This window comes from Calliphora vicina, chromosome 2 (genome assembly GCF_958450345.1).
Source record: "Calliphora vicina chromosome 2, idCalVici1.1, whole genome shotgun sequence".
Lineage (NCBI taxonomy): Eukaryota > Metazoa > Arthropoda > Insecta > Diptera > Calliphoridae > Calliphora > Calliphora vicina.
This window is the reverse complement of record NC_088781.1, coordinates 1,332,523-1,348,793: the sequence shown is the minus strand read 5'-3', so window position 1 is coordinate 1,348,793 and position 16,271 is coordinate 1,332,523. Positions and strand designations below refer to the sequence as shown.

The 16,271-nt window shown below is 27.8% G+C and overlaps 2 protein-coding genes across 4 annotated transcripts in view; one reads left to right on the top strand and one right to left on the bottom strand.

Moving 5' to 3' along the window:
• The window catches only part of LOC135950128 (COX assembly mitochondrial protein homolog), a 187,152-nt gene extending 172,466 nt beyond the window's left edge, over positions 1-14,686 (bottom strand). The window contains exon 1 of the mRNA XM_065499653.1: positions 14,683-14,686. The gene's annotated coding sequence lies outside the window, so the exon portion shown is untranslated. The remainder of the gene's footprint in view (positions 1-14,682) is intronic.
• Positions 1-16,271, top strand: part of MESR3 (misexpression suppressor of ras 3) — a 137,195-nt gene that overhangs the window by 71,725 nt on the left and 49,199 nt on the right. The gene's annotated exons all lie outside the window — the stretch shown is intronic.

Here is a 16,271-nt window from a genome sequence, read left to right as displayed (position 1 = left end):
AAATTGTCCGAAATGTATAAGCGTCCGAAATATTGGCATGTCCGAACTGTCGAAGTTGCACTGTACTCTTTAAGCATCTCACCATATCTAATAAAACAATAAAACTTGACCATTGTTATTATTATATTGTTGAAGACTCATGTAAATAATTGTGGTAATAATGTTTATAAAAAAAGTTTAATGTCATTTTGGCCCCCAAATCACATAAAGAATTTTTAGTAATGACGTTTGAAACCGTTTAAACGGGGAAATAAACAATTTATTGAAGTAAATTCCTGTTATCCAAAATAAATACATTAGATCGAAAACGTTATCTCTAGAATAAAGTAATTATAAAATATGAATCAAAACATTGCTATAGAAACCAAGTTACACGTATTATTGAACTAAAATGTATTTAACCATAGTCGTTTGCATCAAACATTTATGACTTTGTAAACATGTAAACCAGTCTTTTCTCTGCCTGTATGAATCACAAAATAAAACTTTCAAAATGATGAGATGATTGGGTTTATTTATAAGCAAACATTACCCCGTTTGGATCATTTCTATAATTTCTAGCAATGTCAGATAAACTCTACACAATTTTGATAATTTTTCAATTGATACCCTTATTCTAAAATCACAAACAACTTTGCCTTTTATCAAAGTAACGATTCCAAACGATCTGGAGTTGGAAAGCTTTGGAAAGCAGACTTTAATGTAATTGAGGCCGTTCTAGACAACAAAGGATATGCAACTAAATATTGATCGCGCACTTTGGAATGCCTATTTTACTTTTAATTGCGCAAAGGTTTGTTTTTAGCTCATATTTTTATGTTTAAAGCACATTGACATCAGACAGACTCTTGTCCGATTATGCGTTGGAGCTACAGAGAAGAACTCCCAGTTGTACACTGATCTTCGCGATTTCGTTTAGCTGAAGAACATTTGTGATTCGTGTCTCAAAAAACGCGCACGAAATACAATGTCCAAATTATTGACAACATGTTTTTTTAATTTATAAATATTTATTATCAACAATTTAACATGATATCGCAACCAAGTTTATAAAAAAAAATTAACAAAACAAAACAATATCTGAAAATCTCTCAAGATACGCTTCAATCATAATTTAAGTTTTTCAACATTTTATGAATGAACTCAACACAACAAAAGTCAGCAGCTACGAAATAGTTTTTGTTTCTTTTCAACTCTAGTTATTCAGTGAAAGTATGCAACTAATTAAAGATGTTTATTGGATTTCATCTTTTCTTCTGCGTCTATTTTTCCATATAAACATAATCTTTTTTTCTTCGTTCGTCCGTAAACATCTTGTGTTTTCATTGCATTGACTGCAGAGTAGAGAAAGAAAGAAAGATGACGGCAAAACAAATGAAAACTTTTAATTTTTGGGTGTGTTATTTTGGATGTTAGTGTCAAAATGATAAAATAACAAACATAATCTTATGATGATAACTAGTTAATATATTAGAGTGGATTGGGGCAGACTACAAGTGACCCTTTTATAGATTAAGATAAGAAATCTAAGTATTTTAAATTTAAATTTGGTTTGTAATATTTTGCGACACTGTAAATTATGGTATAACTTGGTAATGACTTGCAATTAATGAATTAAGTACTTTTTACATTACATAGAAGTAGTCCAATAAGTGAGTACTTTAATGTAATTTATTTTTTTTTCTATTTCAAATAAGTTTAATTTTTTAACCGAAATGGCTTTAATGCATTTTTTAAAAATGTATTTTTTATTAATGTATGTGGTAACAATGTACCGATCGTCATCAAGTAAATTTCGGAAGTGAACCCTATATAACAGTTATGTTCAATTATGGACCTATCGTCGTGCAATTAGATCGCGTGGTCTCTTTCTATATGACACTTATTTGTGTTGAATTTTTTATGGATACCAAAATTTTTGCGGAAAATGGCCTTATATGGGAGCTATGGTCAATTATAAATAGATCCGCACAAAGTTTTTACGTGTGATTTATTTGTATATAAAACACATCAAGCATTTATGGCCGATAAAGTCGTATTTCCGGAGGCTAGGTGGAATAATGGACAGATTTTTACCAGTTTCAATAGATTTATTTCTTGGGCCGAATATAATACATTTGATGGAAATATCTTTAAAATTGCAATCTGTACTTTGCGCAAAAGTGTACATGAACAGCCATACGGACGGACATTTGTACAAAATTATAATGCCCTCCCCACTATTAGAAAATTTCAATGTAACATGTTTAGCAACATTTTTTTGTATCTAAACATGTTTTATTCATGCGGTTTAAACAGCGTTTATTTAAAAAAAATAAACAGCGTTTATTTATTGATGAAATACTTTTATACATACATTAATTTAATCAAAAATGTGTTACTAAATAAAGTCTCATACTTATGCCTATGTTTACCATTGCCTAATGTAGGGTAAACACCAAAAAAAAAAACGACATAATAATTTGTTAATCGAAGAAAAAATTTTTTTAAATTTACTTTTTAGTAGTGGTCATATTCATGTATCTAATGTGTGTAATGTTTAAATCTAATACAGAAAATCTCATTTTTGGAAATCAGTAAAACATAAAAAAACATATTTGATTTGATGCATAATTTAATTAAAATATTTTGATTTATATATTTATTAAATATATTATTTGGTTTAGTGTCGATTCTTTTTTTTTTAATTTTTCTAAATAGAAGCTAAAATATGTGGTTTCATGCTGTGTGGACAAAATACATTTATTTTTTAATAAATAAACAATATTTATTTGGCGTTTTATAAAGTATGTACACTCAAAGAAAATTTAATGAAATAATCAAAGAAATTTTATTTACGTACTAGCATATATGTAAATAATGCCAATATCTAGGAAAGTTTTAATTAAATTGCTTAAAGAAATTAAGTAAAGATTTATTTTTCAATAGAATTTTATTTTCTATCTAAAAATTTCCTCGAGTGTAGTGGATATTATTATAAAAACAGCACATGTTGCTAAACAAATACACATACATATGTATGTACATCTAATGTCTAACAAAATAGTTATTTTAATGAATTTCTGATTTGTGAAATCAAATGTGTTTGTATGTCTGTTCGTATTGCAATATGTATTGGTTGCTATGAATTTATTATTATGTCAACATTTGACAGATAAATTATAAATGTATATGACAGATTTGTATATTGCAAAAAACAAAAGTACATACAGTAAATTTAATTAAAATTACAAAATAAACTTAAAGTTTTAAGCCAATCAAATATGGATATTTTTGAATTTTAAAGGAATTAATATCAATTTTGTTTTAGCACAAACATTACAGCTTATAATGTTGTGTAAAATCACGAGCTTTCATTGTATATAAAATAAATATAAAATATAAAATTTAATTTGAATCGAAAAACAGTTCATTTATATAAACCTAAGTATAGATATATTAAATATTATTGAGTTTTAAAATATAATTTTCTCTAATCATTATTTAAGAGTTCTTATTCAATTCGTATCATAAATCTGGTATCAGGGTTTAGAAACTATGTATTTCTGAATTAAGAAATCGCATGATATTCTTTATTCTTTCAATAAAATAAAAACTAACAAGAATTTCCGGTATTACTTAATTACCACTATACCATTTAATTGTTTATACAATTCTTTAATTTTTCTACGATCGATACCCCCTGATCATATATAGTATTATATGGTCTATTATATACATATGTGATTTCTTTAGAAGTTTTTACAATGGGGCTCTTCTCTGCCATTGGCCGGCACTAATGAATCGAAGAGTCGTTTCTGACCTGAAGGATTTGTCAGAGATGGTTTGGTTTGGTTAAGGACTTCTTACGATTGAAAGGGATAGCTCAACCATTTGTTTCTAGGTATAACAAGCCCTTAATAAAAACAAGTAAGAGTTCTATATTCGGCTGTTCCGAATCTTATATACCCTTCACCAAATTATACTTCAAAATTTTAAATATTTTTACGTAAACAAAATTTAATTTTTTTTCCAGTTGTTTTTTTCATTTTTTTGTAAAAAAATTTTTCGATTATTTTAAATTTAATTTTTTTTTTTAAAATTTAAAAATTTTTTTTTTAAATTTTAAAAACATTTTTTTTGGTTTTTTAAATTTTTTTTTTTTGAAAAAAAAATTTGGGTTAAAATTTTTTTCCCGATTTTGACCCATTGTAGGTCCAACTTACTATGGTCTTATATACGTCGTTGCAAATGTCTTTGAAATATCTATCATTAGATATCCATATTGTCTATATTAATGTCTTAGTTTGACCATATAGGTCAAAAATCGAGGTTGTCTTGGTTTTTTCCTCATATCTCAGCCATTTGTGGACCGATTTTGCTGATTTTAAATAGCAAAATTCTCGAAAGCATGTCTGACAGAATTATTGAAGATTTGGATCCCGAAGATATCTGGGGTCTTCAAAAAACTGATTTCAACCGACAGACAGACAGACGGACAGACAGACGGACATGGCTTAATCGACTCCGCTATCTATAAGGATCCAGAATATATATACTTTATAGGGTCGGAAATGAAAAATGTAGAAATTACAAACGGAATGACAAACTTATATATACCCTTCTCACGAAGGTGAAGGGTATAATAAATAAATTTATCTGTTTCAAAACTGTCGCCCGAATACGGAAATTTGATTTTAACATAAACACCAGTAGATCGTTTTAAAATTGCGCAAAATTTTGATTTTTCAGTTTATATCAAAAACATATGTAAATAAAGTTTGATGATTTTGCTAAAATCTATATTATTTAATGGACATACATTTGGAACTTTTTAAATGGAAACATTTGACATATGGATGTGTGTAAAACCTTTAACTTAACAATGACAAATGAATTTAAATTTCAGGGAAATTTTATATACAATTTATAATCTTCTTTCCCACTATGCCATAAAAAAACTTAAAAATGCTTAATGATGTTGGAACAAAACGAAATTTGAGATGACTTTTGTGATTCCTTTTCATATGGTTGCACAAAATTTAAAATAAAATCCAGCTGCTTTTTGCAAAACGAGCAAAATATTGCTCGTTTTATTTCTATATTTTATAATATCGTGCTCCAACAACAAAAAAAAAACATTTAACAAATTTTTATATTTAAATTTACCATAAAAAAAAAGAAAAAAGACACAGAGATAAAAAATCAACAAATTGTTCCTTTCATAACAATTCATCATCATCTTAAACCGCAGTAAAAGAAAACAAAAAAGTCAAAAACTCCAAAAGTCATGAAGAGTATATTCGTGTTACATTTTTTCATTTTCGTAAAGAAAATTTATTTATTGAAATACGAACTGCTGTTTCTACAATACAAAAATCAACTCCACTCTTCGGTTGGCTGTTGAAAATGTTGTAAAGTTTTCAACAGTTGTTGAATGCAATACAATAATGTTTGATGCAGTTGCCGTCATATGTTTCTTAGATGAATATGATGATGGGACTCTGCTGCTGTCATGATTAATGTGCGCGACATGGTTGCATCTTCCTTGTTGTTTATTTGTTTGTTTGTTGGTTTCGATGTGACTTTTCTGCATCTTTACACAACATGCGAGTGCAATACATAATAAGTACCCTGCTGCATTTGTGCAGATGTGAGAAGGTGTATTGAGTTTTATTGTTGTTTTGGCTACATATTTTTAGCAGAAGGAATGATGGTTTTTATAGTTATTAAATCTTGAGATGTTGACAAAATTTAGAAGTAGTACAGTACAGTTTAGTTCGTTGAGATACTTTTTGAGAAGACAAAAAAAAGCATAAATATTTTTGTCTTTTTTTTAAAAAAAATTTTAGCACAGATGTAGCAAAAACGTATGTATTACATATTTTCTACTCTGGTCACAATATTTTTTTAATAGAATTTCTAATAGAGAAATGGAAAACTTAGTAAGTAAACTAATTAAGTACACTGCCCAGCAAAAACTTTTCTTACAAATAAGCCGAAAAATAAGAGGAATTTGACGATTCAACTACTTATTTTTCTACTAAAAGAAGTCATTATTTTTGTTCGCGATGTCCCAAAAGTAATCCTTTATATTTTGGCCAGAAATAAGTTGTTTTGTTAGTAGAGTTATTTATAGAATTTTTATTTACACAAAAAAATAAAAATAAAAAAAATAAGTCGCATACCCGATTCGAACCTGCAACCTTCTGTTTGGTAGTCTGCCGTAGTGCTCACTACACCACTGCTAGTTATTTCATTGTGCATCAAATAATGGTTTTCACACAGTAATGCAATATTCTTTTCTGTTTTTCTAAAAAAAATGGGCAAATTGAAAAAAAAATAACAGTTTTTTTGTTTTTTTAGACTTTACTACTTAAAAAGTAAGTTATTAAAAAAGACATTGTAGCCTTTGTAAGCGATGTTTTTGCTGGGTGTTACCCCTAAAATACCATTTCAGCTCGATTTTACCCCTTACCTCTAAAATACGGTTAACAATAAACTACACGACTACCTTAACTGCAAACATACCGTTATCGAAATGAAATATGTATGTTTACCTTTATAAGCTAAAATATCGTTACGTCTAAATGATCAAAATGATCAAAAATTGGGTTGTCGTTACGTTTAATTGTTTCAACTTTGCAAATAATAGCTGAAATAAATGAGTCTATAAAATAATTATGAAATTAATTACAGTAGTCCAACTTAACAGTTTACAATCAAAATTAATAGGATTGGAAGCAGTCGAAATCCAAAATGAAAATCGCATTTAATAATTGTTTTAACTCGTTATATGTGTGAAGCAAACTTAAAAGTATTTAGAGCCATATTCAGAAAAACAATTTTTTAATTTTTCTACGAAAACACTCAAAAATTATTAGAAAACTAAGTGATTTTCATACAAATAGTTGAAAATTGTTTTGCGGTCATGTTTCTGAATCAGTCCCTTAATTAAAAAAAAACTTAATTAATTGGCAGCTTCCTGAAGCGTAGCTCACATAGGTCCCGTTGTGATAAAGTAAATAAGAAAAACTGTAAAAGTACATCTGAATCTGATAAGATGGTTTACAAATTTTAATTTTCTTTTAAAAGTTTTTTTTTGATTTTTTTAGTACATTGGCCCGTAATCATAGGCAAACACTAAAGTCAGTTCCTTTTGAAAATAAATTTAAAATAAAAATCAGCTTTTAATTGTTTTGCAACTATGTACATACATATGTATAGTCAAAATTAAAGTATGTTTAAAATACATACATAGTTTTAGGCTTCTTTCCATGGAACTCTTCCTCCAAATTATGTATACATATAAATTGGTTATTGTAAAAATAAAATATTTCATCAATAAATTTTTACATTACTTTAAACATTCGTAGCAACAATAACGACTATTTTTGCATTTAGGGATTTAAATAATATCTACCAGGCTTTAAAAGATTTCAACTTTTCTTTGCAGCTTGTATTCATTACCTACATTTTGGTATTAATTTTTTACCAAAGAAAGCTGCCTTATTTTCGTTTTCCATTGTTGTTGCTGTAACTATTATTATACATTTATAAATTGTTGTTATTGTTACAACAAAAGAAAGAAATAAAATTTACAACAAAAAGGGACGGGACGCCCTTGGCCAAACATACAATGGGTTTCTTAAGTAGACTTTGGTGCTTGCTGTTCTTGTGGTTCTCTGTCTGTCTGTCTATCTGCCTGTATTTGTTGTTGTTGTCGTCGAAAAATGCTGAGACAATCTGAAAATAAATCATGTAGAAGGAAATTTTATGAAATGAAACTTCATTGAGCTTTTCTTACATTTTCCTCCGTATGAGTTGCTGTGTGAAAACTTTTTTATTCTTTTTGTTTGTCTAATGAACTGTTATTTTTTTATTTACTCGCATGTGTTTCTAATATTTTTTGATACATTTTCTCATTGTATAATGAGACATTTTTGTATGATGTATGACACATTTACATTCTCTCATTTTAGATAGATAGATTCTGTGTTTATAACTTCTAGGTTTTTAGGTCGTATTCATCAGATGAAGTTGATACATAATTAAGACCCAAGGAAATGGGAATACGGCGTACTCATCCACTTGTATTTACTTGCATACATACGACCAGAATATGTGAAAGTGAATGAGATACATATTTGAGATGAGTATTGTTTTGAGGCAGTTTTAATTACAGTCAAGATAAGGAAAAGTTTTGACCCCGTAATAATTTGCATTCTATTGAGAGAGTTGCATAATTATGCGAGGTGTTCGTAGAAAGTTTTTAGGGTATGAACATTTTTTTTATATTTTTATTTTCTTAATATTTTTAAAAACTGATATTTGTTTTGTTTCTAGCTTCTCTAAAAATGTAAAACCTTGCTAATCCGGATAATTGATTGCAGACCCTAATCAGCATTATCAAATTATCCGGACTACCGATTTTAAACATTGTTCTTGTATTAAAGAGCTTTTAAAACACATATCTAATGACTAAAAGATTACATTAAAAAGAACATTTATAGTACATATGTATGTATATTTTATAAAAAAAGTATTAACATATTTCAATTCTACAAGTCAAGAAAATAGCAATAAAAAAATATTTTGCATATTTTAATATGTTGTTTGTCGAGAATTGTTCAAACATTTTTTCCAAAGTTTGTATGAAATCCGAATTATAAAGAAGTACTGCTGATGTTATTTCGTTGTCGAGAAAGATAATCAAATTATTTTAATAAAATTAAACTTAAGTTTTTTTTGAATTTTCCTCAAAGATTTAAAATTTTTTTTTTTTTTCAAAATAATTTTTTTAATAAATAAAATATTTGGAATAAATATATGCGAAATAATTTTTCTGTTCTTATTGTGGAAAACATCTTATTTTTCCACACGAAATAATATAAGTAGCACTTCTTTTGCACGAAATTAGAGTTGTCAAAAGTTCAAAAGTTCATACAAACTTTTCGAGTTATTCCGGTTTTTTTGTCTCGAATTATTCGACAGAATCGAATATTTTTTAAAATTTCTTTTAAGATTTTATACGATTATTTTTAATAATATTAATACAACAAGTAAGAGAGCTATATTCGGCTATGCCGAATCTTATATACCCTTCACCAAATTATACTTAAAAATATTTTTTTATTTTTTTTAAAATTTTTTTTTTCCAATTTTTTATTTTTGAAAAATCTTTTTTGGGGAAAAATAATTTCTGACAAAAAAATTTAAAAAAATATTTTGCCGATTTTGATCCCTTGTAGGGTTCAACTTACTATGGCCTTATACATATATGTCGTTGCACAGGTCTTTGAAATATCTATCATTAGATATCTATTGTCTATATTAATGATTTAGTAATCCAGATATGGGTCAAAAATTGCTATTTTAAATAGCAATCGAGCCGGAAGAATTCCCGATATATTGATGTATGAATCACGTATGTAAGTTATTTGGGGGCCACGGAAAGTTGATTTCAACAAAGTGGCGGACAGACGGACATGGCAATATCGACTTCGACTTGTGGGGTCGCAAATGAAAAATGTAGAAATTACAAGCCAATTGACAAAAAAGGCTAAAAACCGGTTATTCGAACCGGATTCTATTCGAAATATTTTGAAAACGCAAACTTCGATTTGTAATTTTATTATGTATTTTGACGATTTGAATAAATACTTCTGCCTATGATTTCTTTGAAGAAACGTTTGTGGTAATATTCTATTGTTTATAGATAACATTGTTTCTATAGCATGCCTATGTATCTCATAAATAAAAAAAAATATTTTATATTGTATTTTTGATAAAATTTGCATAATTTTCCAGCAATTATCTTTCATAAACAACATGTTTTTTTTAGATAGATGTACATACATACATACATACATAAATACTTACTTATATAATGAGTAAACGTATCCAAGTATGTACATGGTTTTATTTTAAAAATATTTTGCATAAATTTCAAAACAATAAAACAACACAAACTCTTAAAATAAATGCGGAACTTCCTTATTGTACAGTTTCCTCTTAAAATCATCCATGTGGAACAATTTTAAATTAAACAAAAACAAAAGTTCATTCTTATTTTACGTTAAAAACGTATATACATACATATATTTATCTGTTGTTGGTGTTGCTGTTTATTCATACATATTTATGACTTGGAGATTCTTAAATAAATTTTCTCTAAATTTAGTATTTAGAAAATGATTATTACAGTATTTAAATTTGTTTCCCCAACCTCAACATCTATCTCCCTACAAATAAAATAATAATTTCTAATTATAGTAGAAAATTATTACAGATACATCCATAAAATACAAATAGAAACAAAGATACAGCAAAATTGTTGTTGCTGTTGTCGTGTTGTACTTCAGTGTCAAGGGGATTGCGATAATCATGTAAAATGTGAACATGACAAATATAAAGATAAAGACAGAAATGGAAAATCTTTAGTGTGCGGTATGAGTGGTGATGTTTTGAAATTAGTTGTTTTTACTCTTAGATTTTTTCGGTCTTTTCCCACTTCTATTGCTTTAGATTGTCATGACAATAATTACTAAAAAAATAAATATAGTATGTATGTATGTATGTATGTATGTATGTATGTATGTATGTATGTATGTATGTATGTATGTATGTATGTATGTATGTATGTATGTATGTATGTATGTATGTATGTATGTATGTATGTATGTATGTATGTATGTATGTATGTATGTATGTATGTATGTATGTATGTATGTATGTATGTATGTATGTATGTATGTATGTATGTATGTATGTATGTATGTATGTATGTATGTATGTATGTATGTATGTATGTATGTATGTATGTATGTATGTATGTATGTATGTATGTATGTATGTATGTATGTATGTATGTATGTATGTATGTATGTATGTATGTATGTATGTATGTATGTATGTATGTATGTATGTATGTATGTATGTATGTATGTATGTATGTATGTATGTATGTATGTATGTATGTATGTATGTATGTATGTATGTATGTATGTATGTATGTATGTATGTATGTATGTATGTATGTATGTATGTATGTATGTATGTATGTATGTATGTATGTATGTATGTATGTATGTATGTATGTATGTATGTATGTATGTATGTATGTATGTATGTATGTATGTATGTATGTATGTATGTATGTATGTATGTATGTATGTATGTATGTATGTATGTATGTATGTATGTATGTATGTATGTATGTATGTATGTATGTATGTATGTATGTATGTATGTATGTATGTATGTATGTATGTATGTATGTATGTATGTATGTATGTATGTATGTATGTATGTATGTATGTATGTATGTATGTATGTATGTATGTATGTATGTATGTATGTATGTATGTATGTATGTATGTATGTATGTATGTATGTATGTATGTATGTATGTATGTATGTATGTATGTATGTATGTATGTATGTATGTATGTATGTATGTATGTATGTATGTATGTATGTATGTATGTATGTATGTATGTATGTATGTATGTATGTATGTATGTATGTATGTATGTATGTATGTATGTATGTATGTATGTATGTATGTATGTATGTATGTATGTATGTATGTATGTATGTATGTATGTATGTATGTATGTATGTATGTATGTATGTATGTATGTATGTATGTATGTATGTATGTATGTATGTATGTATGTATGTATGTATGTATGTATGTATGTATGTATGTATGTATGTATGTATGTATGTATGTATGTATGTATGTATGTATGTATGTATGTATGTATGTATGTATGTATGTATGTATGTATGTATGTATGTATGTATGTATGTATGTATGTATGTATGTATGTATGTATGTATGTATGTATGTATGTATGTATGTATGTATGTATGTATGTATGTATGTATGTATGTATGTATGTATGTATGTATGTATGTATGTATGTATGTATGTATGTATGTATGTATGTATGTATGTATGTATGTATGTATGTATGTATGTATGTATGTATGTATGTATGTATGTATGTATGTATGTATGTATGTATGTATGTATGTATGTATGTATGTATGTATGTATGTATGTATGTATGTATGTATGTATGTATGTATGTATGTATGTATGTATGTATGTATGTATGTATGTATGTATGTATGTATGTATGTATGTATGTATGTATGTATGTATGTATGTATGTATGTATGTATGTATGTATGTATGTATGTATGTATGTATGTATGTATGTATACTAAAACAACAAAATGTTCATATTTAGTTAAATTTCTATACATATGTACATTTTTGTGTCGTTTGTAATTTAGCAGATAAAATATTGTTTTGTGATTTCCCCTCTAGAAGAAATTATTATACCCTACACCACCATAGTGGGGAGGGTATTATGCGTTTGTGCAGATGTTTGTCCGTCTGTCCGTCCGTCCGTCTGGTTGGCTGGCTGGCTGTCCATGTAAACCTTGTGCGCAAAGTACAGGTCGCAATTTTGAATATATTTCGATAAAATTTGGTACATATAATTTTTTCGGCCCAAGGACGAACCCTATTGAAACTGGCTGAAATCGGTCCATTATTTCATATAGCCCCCATACAAATGTCCTCTCGAAATTGGACTTTATCGGTCATAAATGTTTATTTATATATGTATCTACACAAATTTCGCTCCAAATAACTTTTATACATACGAAATTCATGTCACCAAATTTTATTACGATCGGTGCATAATTAGTCATAGCTCCCATATAAGACCCGCTTCCGAAAATCACTTTAACGTGCATAAATCGCTTAAAAATTTTGGTATATACACAAAATTCAACATAGTTAACTTTAATATAGACATAAATCACACGACCTAATTTTATGGTGATCGGTCCATAATTGGTCATAGCTCCCATATAAGGCCCACTTCCAAAAATCACTCAAAAATATAAATTATTGATATTTTAAAAGAAAAATATTTTTACTCATTTACTTGGTGTAGGGTATTATATGGTCGGGCTTGACCGACCATACTTTCTTACTTGTTTTTTGTCTTGTTTTTATACCCTTCACCTTCGTGAGAAGGGTATATATAAGTTTGTCATTCCGTTTGTAATTTCTACATTTTTCATTTCCGACCCTATAAAGTATATATATTCTGGATCCTTATAGATAGCGGAGTCGATTAAGCCATGTCCGTCTGTCTGTCTGTCTGTCTGTCTGTCTGTCCGTCTGTCTGTCTGTCTGTCTGTCTGTCTGTCTGTCTGTCTGTCTGTCTGTCTGTCTGTCTGTCTGTCTGTTGAAATCAGTTTTCTGAAGACCCCAGATATCTTCGGGATCCAAATCTTCAATAATTCTGTCAGACATGCTTTCGAGAATTTTGCTATTTAAAATCAGCAAAATCGGTCCACAAATGGCTGAGATATGAGGAAAAAACCAAGACAACCTCGATTTTTGACCTATTTTTTTACCTATATCTGGATTACTAAGACATTAATATAGACAATATGGATATCTAATGATAGATATTTCAAAGACATTTGCAACGACGTATATAAGACCATAGTAAGTTGGACCTACAATGGGTCAAAATCGGGAAAAAAATTTTGAACCCGAATTTTTTTTTTAAAAAAAAAAATTTAAAAAACAAAAAAAAATTTTTTAAAATTTAAAAAAAAAAAAAATTTTAAAATTTTAAAAAAAAAAATTTTTTAAAATTTAAAAAAAAAAATTTTAAAATTTAAAAAAAAAAAAATTTAAAATTTAAAAAAAAAAATTTTTTAAATTTAAAAAAAAAAAAAAATTTAAAATTTAAAAAAAAAAAATTTAAAATAACAATCGAAAAATTTTTTTTTCCAAAAAATTCAAAAAACAACTGGAAAAAAGTTAAATTTTGTTTACCTAAAAATATTTAAAATTTTGAAGTATAATTTGGTGAAGGGTATATAAGATTCGGCACGGCCGAATATAGCACTCTTACTTGTTTATCTTTGATTTATATTTATGGCAACAGCTTCATTTTATTGATAAACAGAATTGAGTTAAAGTGATAAATATTACATCTTAACGTAATTTAGAATAAAGGAGGAGAGATTATAGATTTTAAATCCCAAAGATATTTAGGGATTAGACGATTTAATTAAGTTGAATAAAGTATAATAACTTGGAAATACTGAAGTATTAGCACGGTGATGCTATTGGATACATTACATTAATATATCTAAATCTAGTTACAAGTAATGACTTTAATAACTCATTGATTGTTAGGTCTCACAGAAGCCGTTATCAGTAAACATAGAATGTCTTATTATTAAGAGATAGTGGTAAGTACTTGCCTCCAATGGCATCACCGTGCTAATACTTACGCTTCATTCATTGACTAGAAATACTATAACAGATTACCATCAATAAAGCATTATTCGACTACTGCTACGTAATGTAGTAAAATTGAAAAGTAATTGTATTTACCAAATTTCTGTTGGGGTATGTATGCAGTAACGGTAATTGCAGTTATTTCGGTAACAGTATTTTAGAGGTAACTTTAGTCGAACTGGAGAGATACATATTTTATGGGTAGCGGTAGCTAATATTGAATTTGAGAGGTTCTGAAGAAACTGATTTTGGAGTCATTCATTAAATTTTGCTTATTCAACTTTTCTCAAAACACTTAGGGTCTGACCAACTGAGTGATTTTCATACAAAAGCTTGAAAATTGTTTTCCGCTTGTGTTTCTGAATCAGGCTCACAATAATAAATCAGAATCGTTGTTGAGAATGCGCAATATAATAAGAGCAAAGCAAATATCACTATATCCAACGGATATCGGTAGTATTTACATATTGACTAATCACAAGCATTCATCAAATGTAACTAGATAGCATTATTAGATCAATTAATGCAGGCTTAGTATACATCGTACATCATTGAATTCCCACCCCCAAAATCTTTTTTTGATTCCGCGCTACAAACAAATATTTCGAATAAACGAAAAAACTCAGTCGATTTAAATTAACGAAATCACGATTTACCCATAACAAAATTATGTATACAATTCAAAAGCCAACATTTAATACATTATAAAAAAAAGTATTGTTTGGTAAAACATTAATGTTATTAAAGTTTAAGGCATCATTTTAAATATAAATAAATAAATAATAAACATGTTTTTCCAAGTAACTAGAAATTATTAACAGCATTTTCTCGCTCCACAAAGATTGTTTACAGTTTGGCAGTTAATAAACACATTATTGAATTATAAATCAAACCAAATGTGATGTTATGCAAATAAAACAACATTAAAGAAGATTTATGGAGGCAGCTACAGTAAAATATAATAAAAATGGACAAGTTACAGCAAACAAAAAAGTGTACCATTCAAATATGTAAAAATATTTATACTGAAACTCCAACCACATGGGTGGCTGAAAATCATATGTGGATGGCCAAAATCAAATATAAACAAACGGTTACCGAATTTGACCGTGATGAAGAAATAACCTAAATTTTAATGGACCTATGTCTAAGAATTTGAGTTTTTGATGCCTTTTAGTGATTATTTTGTGTTTTGATTTTCTTGAACATATAAATAAACACATTGATTTGTTTATAAACAATGAACGTCTTGCAGCACCATAATATTTTTGTTGGGGATTTCTTTCAAAAACAACCCAGTGTTCTTCACCCTCAAAGAAACTGCAACAATTTAATGGAAAAATTAAAAAAAAAAAAAAGAAAAACAATTGTCTGTAACCCAGTGTTTATGACATTTGTATCTTACAGAGCGCGCCAATCAAAAACAGCAGCGAACAGTGCAGCTGCTTGAAAAACTCACTTTGTTTTGTTTTGATTATTTTTGCAGCCAACAAATATTGCATGAGCTTCATTTTTTATATTTTGTTCAATGTTTTTTACTAAATTGTGTCATGGATGCACACCAAAAACAAAAACTGCATACAATGTATTTTTAACAATAAAAGAACATAAATATCGTTAAACAGAGTCTTTCAAACGCAGGTGCCAGTCACTAGAGGTTATTTGCTAGATGTCAATTATCAGCAACTACTAGGGTTCCTAATTTCCCGGAAATTTTTTTCAAATAAATTGACTTAAAATTTTTCCAGGGTCCAGCCTTTATAAGGGTTCCTCATTTAATAGTGGCATTTGATCGGTATTGTCAAAGTCCTAGTTTTAATTAGTATAAAATCAATAAATTCTTTGTTTAATTAAAAAACTTACGAATTTCGACTATTTTAAATCTATAAAACAAATCTGATTTTAAATAAACAAATTTGAACAACTATTATTGTTATTATTT